Here is a 12,500-nt window from a genome sequence, read left to right as displayed (position 1 = left end):
TTCTCTGGGAAGTTGATGGCCTGATGGTATTGTCGCAGGACCAGTAACCCAGAGAGCCAGAGTAACGTTCTGGGGTAAACACAGTAAGAAGTCTCACAACACCAGGTTAAAGTCCAACAGGTTTATTTGGTAGCAAAAGCCTCTAGCTTTCGGAACACTGCTCCTTTGTCAGGTGAGTGGGAGTTCTGTTCACAAACAGGGCATATAAAGACACAAACTCAATTTACAAGATAATGGTTGGAATGTGAGTCTTTACAGGTAATCAAGTCTTAAAGGTACAGAAAATGCCAGCATCCCTACATAATGTTCTGGGGACCCAGGTTCGAATCCCATCACAGCTGACGGTGGAATTCGGATTCAATAAAAAAAATCTGGGATTAAGAATCTACTGATGGCCATGAAGTCATTGTCAATTGTCAGAAAAACCCACCTGGCTCACTAATGTCCCTTCAGGGAAGGAAATCTACTGCCTTTACCCAGTCTGGCCTACATGTGACACCAGAGCCACTGCAATGTGGTTGACTCTCAACGATCCTCCAAGGGCAACTAGGGATGGGGAATAAATACTGGCCCAGCCAGCATCGCCCATGTCCCAGGAATGAATCAAAAAAATGATGTGTCGGTTAGGGGGATTGGCCGTGCTAAATTGTCCCTTAGTGTCCAAAGAAATGCAGGTTAGGTGGATTGGCCATGCTAAATGCATGGGGTTACGGGGATAGGATGGGGGAGAGGCCCCGGGTAAGATATGTCTGATTTGCAATTGCCGGTTCAAATTTTCACCATGGGAGATGTTTATTGGACTGATTGTAGACCTCACATGGGTGTCAGTGTACAGTGGTGGGGGTGGTGGGGTTGGGGCCATCAACCATCGACTGATTGAATGGCGGAAGAGGACAGAGGGGCTGAATGGCCTCCTGCTGTTCCTGTTCCTCGGGGGCTAAGGAGTGGTGCCTCTCCATTCAATACTGAGAAGGTGGCCGGGGGAGAGTGAGGGCAGACGGCGCTCGCTGAGTAAGTTCAGCGGAGAGGAAGCTGATAGCAAGGTATGTGCCTCGCTGTAGATATTCCCCAGCAGGGGAGTGTCAGGCCAGAGTGAGAGGCTGCCTTCAGGAATGTCGGAGGGCTGGCCTCACTCAGAGAGTTGGTAACAGAGCAATGATTCATCTGTTACTCCAAGCTCAAGAATTCACTCTCATTTATGGAGGAAATCAAACTCCCAGCAACTTTTAGAAAATCCCCACGTGTCCGGCCAGAGACAGAGTGTCTGACAAAGGTTTATTTAACGGATTTTATTGGAAAGGAAATCATGAATCCTTGGGATTCTCCAATCCCGATGCCTGTCATCTCAATCACTGACGTTATTCCAGACTGAGACAGACCGAGCTCTCAAAAAATAGAAAGAAAGCAGGAAAGAACTTAAACAAGGTGAAAGAGGGTGAAAGAGGACCATGAAATGTCCCAGATAAACATCACTAAGGAAAATCCCAGGGTGTTTTATACACATAAAAGGAATAAGAGGGTATCCAAGGAAAGGGGAGGTTCAATCAAAGCCTAAAAAGGGAATTTCCACATGGATCCGGAAGATGTGAGTGAGATTCCTAACAAATACATTGCATCGGTATTCACAAAGGAGAAGGACATGCTGGAGGGTGCGTGAAGGGAGGAGGATGTTAATATTCCAGAGCACATCAGTAGGAAAAAGGCGTTGGGTGTTTTGAAAAGCGTTACGGTCGACAAGTCCCCAGGAGCTGATGGGATCTATCCCCAAATACTGAGAGAGGCGAGGGAGGAAATTGCTGGGGCTTTGAGAGAAATCTTTGTATCCTCACTGGCTACAGGGGAGGTCCCAGAGGATTGGAAAACAGCCAATGTTGTTCCTTTGTTTAAGAGGAACAGGGATAATCTGGGAAATTTCAGCAGGGGTAGGGAAATGACCGGAGAGAGTTCTTGGGGACAGGAATTACTCACACTTGGTGAAGTATGGATTTATTAGCGATAGACTTTCTGTGGAGAAGGTCGTGTCACACAAACTTGATGAGCTTTTTGAGCAACTGTCAAAGATGATTGATGAGGGGAGGGTGGTGGATGTTGGATAGTGGCGGAGTGGACTGGGTTATCCCGGAGGGAAAGGTCTCTGTGGAATGCTGACAGAGGGAGTGAAGGGAAGATGTGTTTGGTGGTGGCATCACACTGGAGTTGATGAAAATGATGGAAGATTATGCTCTGCATGTGAAGGCTGGTGAGGTGAAATGTCAGAACAAAGGGGGGACTCTATCCTTGTTCTGGGAGGGAGGGGAGAGGGTGAGGGTCGTGGCACAGGAGATGGAGTGCTCGATGTTGAGGGCTCTGTCGATAACTGTAGATGGGAATCCAGGTTGAGGGAAAAGGAGCATGTATTAGATGCAGCATTTTGGAAAGTGGCATCATCGGAACAAATGGAGGTGAAAGATCTGAGAGAAAGGGATGGAGTTCTTACAGAGTGTGGGGTGTGAGGAGCTGGGGTCCAGATAGCTGTGGGAATCAGTGGGCTTGTAATGGATATTGGGAGATAGTCTATTGCTGGAAATGGAGACAGAAAGGTCAGGGAGGGGAAGGGAAGTGTCAGAGATGGAACAGGTGATGGCGATGGAGGGGTGGAAACTGGAAGTGAAGTTGATGAATTTTTCCAGGCCTGACCCAGAGCGTGAAACGGCAGTGAAATAGTCATCAATGTACCGGTAAAGGAGCTGTGGGGGGGTATCTGGGTAGGCCTGGAACAAGAACGACAAACCCCATAAAAAGACAAGAATCAATAGGACCCATACAGTTACTCATTGCTACACTGGGTCTCTGGCAATGACTCACCTTTCATTCCCTCCTCCTGCAGTATAAACATCCCCCACTTTCTCTGTCTTTTAGCTTTAACAAAGGGTCACCTGGACTCAAAACGTCAGCTCTTTTCTCTCCTTACAGCTGCTGCCAGACCTGCTGAGATTTTCCAGCATTTTCTCTTGGTTTCAGATTCCAGGTCCCACAGTAATTTGCTTTAATTGGTGGATTTGCGGATAGTGAGGAGAATTACCAGAGGATACAGCAGGATAGAGATAGGTGGAGACTTGGGCGGAGAGATGGCAGATGGAGTTTAATCTGGACAAATGTGAGGTGATGCACTTTGGAAGGTCTAATACAGATAGGAAATATACAGTAAATGGCAGAAACCTTAAGAGTATTGATAGGCAGAGGGATCTGGGTGTACAGGTACACAGGGCACTGAAAGTGGCAATGCAGGTGGGGAAGGTAGTCAGGAAGGCATACGGCATGCTTGTCTTCATCGGCCGGGGCATTGAGTTTAAAAATTGACAAGTCATGTTGCAGTTTTATAGAACCTTAGTTAGGCTGCAATTGGAATATAGTGTTCAATTCTGGTCGCCACACTACCAGAAGGATGTGGAGGCTTTAGAGAGGGAACAGAAAAGATTTACCAGGATGTTGTCTGGTATGGAGGGCATTAGCTATGAGGAGAGGTTGGAGAAACTTGGTTTGTTCTCACTGGAGTGATGGAGGTGATCTGATAGAGGTTTACAAAATGCTGAGAGGCACAGATAGAATGGACAGATAGAATGGAGTCTTTTTCCCAGGGTAGAAGTGTCAGTTAGTAGGGGACGCAGTTTATGTAAAAGCTGAAAAGGATAAAGGAGATGTGAGAGGGAAGTTTTTACACAGAGGGTGGTGAGTAGCTGGAATGTGCTGCCAGAGGAGGGGGTAGAAGCAGATCCAAAAGCAATACTTATTTGATTGGATTTATTATTGTCACGTGTATTAACATACAGTGAAAAGAATTGTTTCTTGCACATTATACAGACAAAGCATACTGTTCATAGAGAATGTAGTGTTACAGTCACAGCGAGGGTGTAGAGAAAGATCAGCTTAACGCGAGGTAGGTCCATTCAAAAGTCTGACAGCAGCAGGGAAGAAGCTGTTCTTGAGTCGGTCGGTACGGGACCTCAGACTTTTGTATCTTTTTCCCGACGGAAGAAGGTGGAAGAGAGAATGTCCGGGGGGTGTGGGATCCTTAATTATGCCGGCTGCTTTTCCCAAGGCAACGGGAAAGAGGCATCTGGACAGATACATGAATGGAAAGAGAATAGAGGGATAGAGGCCACAAAGAGATAAAATGTAAAAGGTTTAGAAAGGTGCTGTGTGCGAGCACAGGCTCGGAAATATAGAATAGATGAACAGGAGGAGGCCATTCAGCCCCTCGAGCTTGCTCCGCCATTCATTACAATCATGGCTGATCATCCCACTCAATAGCCTAAACCTGCTTCCTCCCCATAACCTTTGACCCCATTCACCCCGAGTGTTATATCCAGTCTTGGTATGATGGGTCGAAGGGCCTGTCCCTGTGTGGGAATGTTCTTCCTGCTCTGTGAATGAAATGACTGCCTTGTTGATCTGTACTTGCTGATCACCAGGAAACAGGAATGTTGATAACGTTGATCCCTTCAATCTTTTCCAGCGGACATCACACCAACAAATCCGGGTAAAATTTACTGTTCTCCAAGCAGTTGAAATTCCCTGCATCCAGCTAGTCTCCTCGCTGAGTGTCCACAACCACAACTCAATACAATCTCATTCAACAATTCTCCAATTTCACTCTCCACTAACTTCATTCACCAACTGGAATAAAATCTCAAATTAAAATTCATGTCAATCAAATCTACAATTTCAATAAAACCATTTATCCAACACATCAATTTGTCCATCGACATTAATGCTGCACAAGACATTCACTTCGATACAGAGTGAAGCTCCCTCTACACTGTCCCCCCATCAAACACTCCCAGGACAGATACAGCACGGGGTTAGATACAGAGTAAAGCTCCCTCTACACTGTCCCCCCATCAAACACTCCCAGGACAGGTACAGCACGGGGTTAGATACAGAGTAAAGCTCCCTCTACACTGTCCCCATCAAACACTCCCAGGACAGGTACAGCACGGGGTTAGATACAGAGTAAAGCTCCCTCTACACTGTCCCCCCATCAAACACTCCCAGGACAGGTACAGCACAGGGTTAGATACAGAGTAAAGCTCCCTCTACACTGTCCCCATCAAACACTCCCAGGACAGGTACAGCACGGGGTTAGATACAGAGTAAAGCTCCCTCTACACTGTCCCCCCATCAAACACTCCCAGGACAGGTACAGCACGGGGTTAGATACAGAGTAAAGCTCCCTCTACACTGTCCCCCCATCAAACACTCCCAGGACAGGTACAGCACAGGGTTAGATACAGAGTAAAGCTCCCTCTACACTGTCCCCCGTCAAACACTCCCAGGACAGGTACAGCACAGAGTAAGCTCAGTTTGATGTATTGTGTTGGAAATACGTTCCATTTGGTTTTACATTGGGAAAACAGGAATGATCTCTGTCACTGGATTGGGGAGTTAGCCAACACAAACCTTTTGTTTCTCAGATACTTCAGCCTGGCCAGATCCTTGTGCCGGAGAGTTCTGTACCGATTGGGAGAGCTGTGGTTTGCGTTCCGGTAAATATGGCTGCCGTTGCTCTAATGTGTCTGAGAGTGAGAGCAGCAAGAACTTTGGTAAGCTGTCACCGATTCCTGTCTCAATATATCCACTTCCCAATACGCAGGAGGATTTAAACTAGTTTGGCAGGTGGTGGGAACCAAAACAAAGGTGAATTAACTGCCCTATATTGACTGGGACTCACTTAGGGCTAGGGGTGTGGATGGGGCAGAGTTTGTAAGGAGCACCCAGGAGGGCTCCCTGAAACAGTATGTAGATAGTCCAACTAGGGAAGGGCCGTACTGGACCTGGTATTGGGGAATGAGCCCAGCCAGGCGGTCGATGTTTCAGTAGGGGAGCAGTTCAGGAACAGTGACCACAATTCAGTAAGATTTAAGGTACTGATGGATAAAGACAAGTGCAGTCCTCAAGTGAAGGTGTTAAACTGGGGGAAGGCTAATTACAACAATATTCGGCAGGGACTGAAGAATGTAGATTGGGGGCAGATGTTTGAGGGCAAATCAACATCTGGCATATGGGAGGCTTTCAAGTGTAAGTTGATAGGGATTCAGGACTGGCACATTCCTGGAAGGATGAAGGATAAGTATGGCAAATTTTGGGAATCTTGGACAACGAGAGATATTGTGAGCCTAGTCAAAGAGAAAAAGGGAAGCATTTGTCAAAGCTAGGAGGCTGGGAACACACAAAGCAAGTGTGGAATACAAGGAAAGTAGAAAGAAACTTAAGCAAGGAGTGAGGACGGCTAAAAGAGGTCATGAAAAATCATTGGCCAGCAGGATTAAGGAAAATCCCAAGGCTTTTTTATACATATGTAAAGAGCAAGAGGGTAGCCAGGGAGAGGGTTGGCCCATTCAAGGACAGGGAGGGAATCTATGCGTGGAGCCAGAGGAAATGGGTGAGGTATTAAATAAGTATTTTGTGTCAGTATTCACCAAAGAGAAGGACTTAATGGATGGAGTCTGGGAAAGGATGTGGAGATAGTTTAGGTCATGTTGAGATCAAAAAGGAGGTGATATTGGGGTTCTTGAGAGAAACATTAAGGTGGACAAGTCCCCAGGGCCTGATGGGATATACCCCAGAATACTGAGAGGCAAAGGAGGAAATTGCTGGGACCTTGGGAGAAATCTTTGTATCCTCACTGGCTACAGGGGAGGTCAGTAAGAGGTCTCACAATGCCAGGTGGTTGGACTTTAACCTGGTGTTGTGAGACCTCTTACTGTGTTTACCCCAATCCAACACCAGCATCTCCACATCATGACAGGGGAGATCCCAGAGGACTGGAGAATAGCCAATGTTGTTCCTTTGTTTAAGAAGGGTAGCAAGAATAATCCAGGGAATTACAGGCCGGTGAGCCTTACATCAGTGGGAGGGAAATTATTGGAGAGGATTCTTCAAGACAGGATTTATTCCCACTTGGTAATAAGTGGACGTATTAGTGAGAGGCAACGTGGTTTTGTGAAGGAGAGGTTATGTCTTACAAACTTGATCGAGTTTTTCGAGGAAGTGACGAAGATGATTGATGAGGGTAGGGCAGTGGATGTTGTCTACATGGACTTCAGTAAGGCCTTTGACAAGGTCCCTCTTGGCAGATTGGTGCAGAAGGTGAAGTTGCATGGGATCAGAGGTGAGCTGGCAAGGTGGATACAAAACTGGCTCGGTCAAAGAAGACAGAGGGTAGCAGTGGAAGGGTGTGTTTCTGAATGGAGGGCTGTGACAAGTGGTGTTCCTCAGGGATCAGTGCTGGGACCTTTGCTGTTTGTAATATATAGAAATGATTTGGAGGAAAATGTAACTGGATTGATTAGTAAGTTTGCGGACGACACAAAGGTTGGTGGATTTGCAGATAGCGATGAGGACCATCAGAGGATACAGCAGGATATAGATCCGTTGGAGGCTTGGGCAGAGAGATGGCAGATGGAGTTTAATCCAGACAAATGTGAGGTAGTGCATTTTGGAAGGTCTAATACAGATAGGAAATATACAGTAAATGGCAGAATCCTTAAGAGTATTGATAGGCAGAGGGATCTGGGTGTACAGGTACATAGGGCACTGAAAGTGGCAATGCAGGTGGAGAAGGTAGTCAGGAAGGCGTACGGCATGCTTGCCTTCATCGACCCGGGCATTGAGTTTAAAAATTGGCAAATCATGTTGCAGCTTTATAGAAACTTAGTTAGGCTGCACTTGGAATATAGTGTTCAATTCTGGTCACCCACACTACCAGAAGGATGTGGAGGCTTTGGAGAGGGAACAGAAAAGATTTACCAGGATGTTGCCCTGGTCTGGAGGGCATTAGCTATGAGGAGAGGTTGGAGAAACTTGGTTTGTTCTCACTGGAACGATGGAGGTTGAGGGGAGACCTGATAGAAGTCTACAAGATTATGAGAGGCACGGACAGAGTGGATAGTCAGAAGCTTTTTCCCAGGGTGGAAGAGTCAATTACTCAGGGACACAGGTTTAAGGTGCGAGGGGCAAGGTTTAAAGGAGATGTACGAGGCAGATTTTTTTACACAGAGGGTGGTGGGTGCCTGGAACTCGCTGCCGGGGGAGGGAGTGGAAGTGGATACGATAGTGAGTTTTAAGGGGCGTTTGGACAAATCCATGAATAGGATGGGAATAGAGGGATATGATCCCCGGAAGGGGAGGGGGTTTTAGTTCAGTCGGGGGCAGCACGGGTCAGTGCAGGATTGGAGGGGCCGAAGGGCCTATTCCTGAGCTGGAATTTTCTTTGATATTTGTTGCCTCAATTCACAGGATTGTTCCAAATCTTTAATCTGAAGGTTAAAATCCAATTGAATAGTGTTTAAAAATCTCCCAGCCTGAAGAGTTGTCAGATTGTTATTTTCCTGAATGTTTCCTCCTTCCAGTTCCTCTGTTCTGAAGTTATTGTCTGGGATTTTCCAGCTGCACTCTCCCCAGTGCTGGAAAATCCCAGCCGAGGCCAGTGAACCTTTGCCTGTATCCCAACCACTCCGATTCCCGTGCTGGGGGAGAACGGGAGAATTCCACCTGTTCTCTCGCTGTTAATAACACTGCCACACATTAGTCCCATTTTCCGACTGGGAATGGTCAGAGACTGAGGGCCAAGGCCGGATTTCTGGGGTTCTCGAGTGGAGATAGGTCTCGGAATATCAGCTTTCCGGTGAGATTGAGTGTGGCTCTGCACTGGGTGCTCTCCCAGTGTCTAAAACTGGCCATCAGGATTATACCAGGCAGGGAGGGGGCTGCATTGTCCCAGCTGGGGCCAACACACACGCACCTTGAACTGGGAGGGGCTGTAACCCAGTCACAACCATTCACAGCCTTTGGGGTTGCACCAAGAGAAGCCCCCACCCCTCCTCACCCCTCCGCCCCCCACCAACACACCCCCTTCCCCCTCCCCTCCGCCATCCCCACCCCCATCACATACCCCAGCCTGACGGAACCTCAATTTGGATGTGAGGGGAGATGAGAGGGTGTGACACCCCCATCCTATCCAATCATCTCTCCATGCTGAGGTGAGGTGTGTGAGGACTAAGATGGAGGAAATTCCTGCTCAGAATTCAAGCGTCCACAAGTTCAGGGGAAACTGCTTCACTTCAGGCATTCCAGAAAGTGCAATCCACAGATCTGTTCACCAATCCCAGGATAGAGTCACTAACGCGACAAAGAACCTTCCGGAATCTCCACTGAGTTAAGGAATGGTTCTTGGATCCTCCGAACCGCCCCATTAACTCACCAAGGCTCCTTCGGCAGCACCTTCCAAACCCACCACCTCTACCATCTAGAAGGACAAGGGCAGCAGATACCTGGGAACACCCCCCACCTGGAGATTCCCCTCCGAGTCACTCACCATCCCGACTTGGAAATATATCAGCCGTTCCTTCACTGTCGCTGGGGTCAGAATCCTGGAGCTCCCTCCCTAACAGCACTGTGGGTGTACCAACACCACACGGGGACTGCAGCGGGTCCAAGATGGCGGCTCACCCCCCCAGCCCCCCCTTCTCAGGGGGCAGTTAGAGATGGGCAATAAAGGCTGACCAGCCATTGGCTGGGCCAGGGCAGGGGGATTTGGGCAGGGGTCGATTGGCCTGGGGATGGAGATTAGCTGGGAAGTCAGCGATTGCTGGGGGGTGGGGGTGGTGGGGGGGGTGGTGGGGGGGGAGGGGGGCGAGGCGGGGGGCGTGATTTTCCAGCGGGGCAGTGGGGGGGGGGGTGGGGTTCGGGTTTTCTAAGGGAAAACACCCTGACAGATCTCCCTCTGTTCCGCAGCGTCACATCTGGAGTTTAGGAGGATGATTAAAACTGACAGAATACTGAAATCCCTGGATTGAGTGGATGTGGGAAGATCTGTCCATTCGTGGGATAGACTCAGATCCGAGGGCACAGCCTCAGGTTTAAAACAGAGATGAGGAGGGATTTCTTCAGCCAGAGAGTGGTGAACATGTGGAGCTCTCTCTCTCCCCCTGTGTGTTTCTAATCGATGTTGTCTCTCTGTTACAGATGCTGGGTTAAGCTGTCAGGGTGAGAACAGCACTCTGTCTCTGTCCCGCTGTATGCTGTTTGATGCTGGTTTCTCCAGCCATATCTTCCACCTGAATGACCCCCGGTGTAGGGGAAATATTAGCCGAGGACGCCTGATCTTCTCCTTTGCCAGTAACAGAATCACCTGTGGCAACAAACTACAGGTTGGTGGTTCTCAGCTAACCCTGTTCCCCGTGCACCGTCTCCTCTCCCAATGCCTGCTGATGATCCAATTCATTCCGGGTTCGACTGGAACCAGGCAGCCATGGACATTGTACAGCACAGAGGAGGCCATTCAGCCCATCCTGCATTTGCCAGCCCGAGGACACACCAGTGCCCTTTCTAATCCCACCTTCCTGCCCCCCGGCCCATATTCCTGTCACTTCCAGCACTCCAGAGATCCAGGTACTTTTTAAAAGAGTTTAGGGTCTCTGCCTCTCCCACCAATTGGGGCAGTAAATTGCAGACACCCAACACCCTCTGTATAGAAACAATTCTTTCTCACGTCCCCTCTACACCCACTGCTCCTCACCCTGAATCTCTGTATCCACTTCTAGAATTCTCCACCAAGGGAAACAATTTAATCCTGTCCTCTCTCTCTCTCTCTCTCTCGCTCCATCCTGCCCACTCTCTATCTATTCTGTCCAACCTCTCTCTCTCTCTCTCTCTGTCTCTCTCTCTCTGTCTCTCTCTCTCTCTGTCTCTCCCTCTCTCTCTGTCTCTGTCTTTCTGTCTCTCTGTCCCTGTCTCTCTGTCTCTGTCTCTCTCTCTCTGTCTCTCTGTCTCTCTCTCTGTCTTTCTCTCTGTCTCTCTCTGTCTCTCTGTCTCTCTGTCCCTCTGTCTCTCTCTGTCTCTCTCTCTGTCTCTCTCTGTCTCTCTCTGTCTCTGCCTCTCTCTGTCTCTCTCTCTCTCTGTCTCTCTGTCTCTGCCTCTCTCTCTGTGTCTCTCTCTGTCTCTGTCTCTCTCTCTGCCTCTCTCTGTCTCTGTCTCTCTCTCTCTCTCTGTCTCTCTCTCTGTCTCTGTCTCTCTCTCTCTCTCTGTCTCTCTCTGCCTCTCTTTCTCTCTCTGTCTCTCTCTGTCTGTCTCTCTGTCTGTCTCTCTCTGTCTCTCTCTCTCTCTGTTTCTCTCTCTCTCTGTCTCTGTCTGTCTCTCTCTGTCTCTCTCTCTCTCTGTTTCTCTCTCTCTCTGTCTCTGTCTCTCTCTCTCTGTCTCTCTCTCTGTCTCTCTGCCTCTCTCTCTATCTCTCTCTGCCTCTCTCTCTGTCTCTCTCTCTCTGTCTCTCTCTCTCTGTCTCCCTCTGCCTCTCTCTCTGTCTCTGTCTCTGTCTCTCTCTCTCTCTGTCTCTCTCTGCCTCTCTCTCTGTCTCTGTCTCTGTCTCTCTGTCTCTCTCTCTCTCTATCCTGCTGCCTCTATCCTTTCCCCACTGGATCTGAAGCAGTTGTTAATGAAATGTGCTGAGGATAAGTTAATGTCCCCCCGCTCACTCTGTGTGGGTGATGGACCCTGGGTGTCCGTGTTGTGCTGTTGTTCTCTTGGGGAAGTGTTGGATTTGTGAATCCTTGTCCTTTATTGAGAAACATTCATTTTGGAATGAGGTTTTTGTGGAGAAACATTGCTATCTACTGGCGATGTGACATATTACACCCAGAGAAATCCCCAAAATAAAACACACACAACCCTGGGAATCTGCAGAGAGTGAGATATCATTCCTCTCCGGAACCCCCCTCAGATTGATCAGAAATATCGATATCCATAAAGAAAGAAACTCTTCCAAACACCTATCTGACATTCAGTGTCGGAACGTGACTGCTGGGAATTGCCACAAAGCTCAAGGAGTGGGTTAGGATGTGTGGACATCAGTGTATATTAGGATTAGAGTGAGCACTGTGTGCACGGGGCGTATATTAGGATTAGAATGGGCATTGTGTACACCGGTGTATATTAGGATTAGAATGGGCACTGCGTACATAGGTGTGTATTAGGATTAGAGTGAGCACTGTGTACACGGGGTGTATATTAGGATTAGAATGGGCACTGTGCTCATGGGGTGTATATTAGGATTAGAATGGGCACTGTGTACACGGGGTGTACATTAGGATTAGAATGAGCACTGTGTACACGGGGTGTATATTAGGATTAGAATGGGCACTGTGTACACAAGCATATATTAGGATTAGAATGGGCACTGTGCTCATGGGGTGTATATTAGGATTAGAATGGGCACTGTGTACACGGGGTGTATATTAGGATTAGAATGGGCACTGTGTACACAGGGTGTATATTAGGATTAGAATGGGCACTGTGCTCATGGGGTGTATATTAGGATTAGAATGGGCACTGTGTACACGGGGTGTACATTAGGATTAGAATGAGCGCTGTGTACATGGGGTGTATATTAGGATTAGAATGAGCACTGTGTACACAGGGTGTATATTAGGATTAGAATGAGCACTGTGTACACGGGGTGTATATTA

Source organism: Carcharhinus amblyrhynchos, unplaced genomic scaffold (assembly GCF_965287045.1).
Source record: "Carcharhinus amblyrhynchos unplaced genomic scaffold, sCarAmb.v2.hapA chromosome_235, whole genome shotgun sequence".
Lineage (NCBI taxonomy): Eukaryota > Metazoa > Chordata > Chondrichthyes > Carcharhiniformes > Carcharhinidae > Carcharhinus > Carcharhinus amblyrhynchos.
Note: the sequence above shows the minus strand (reverse complement) of the source record.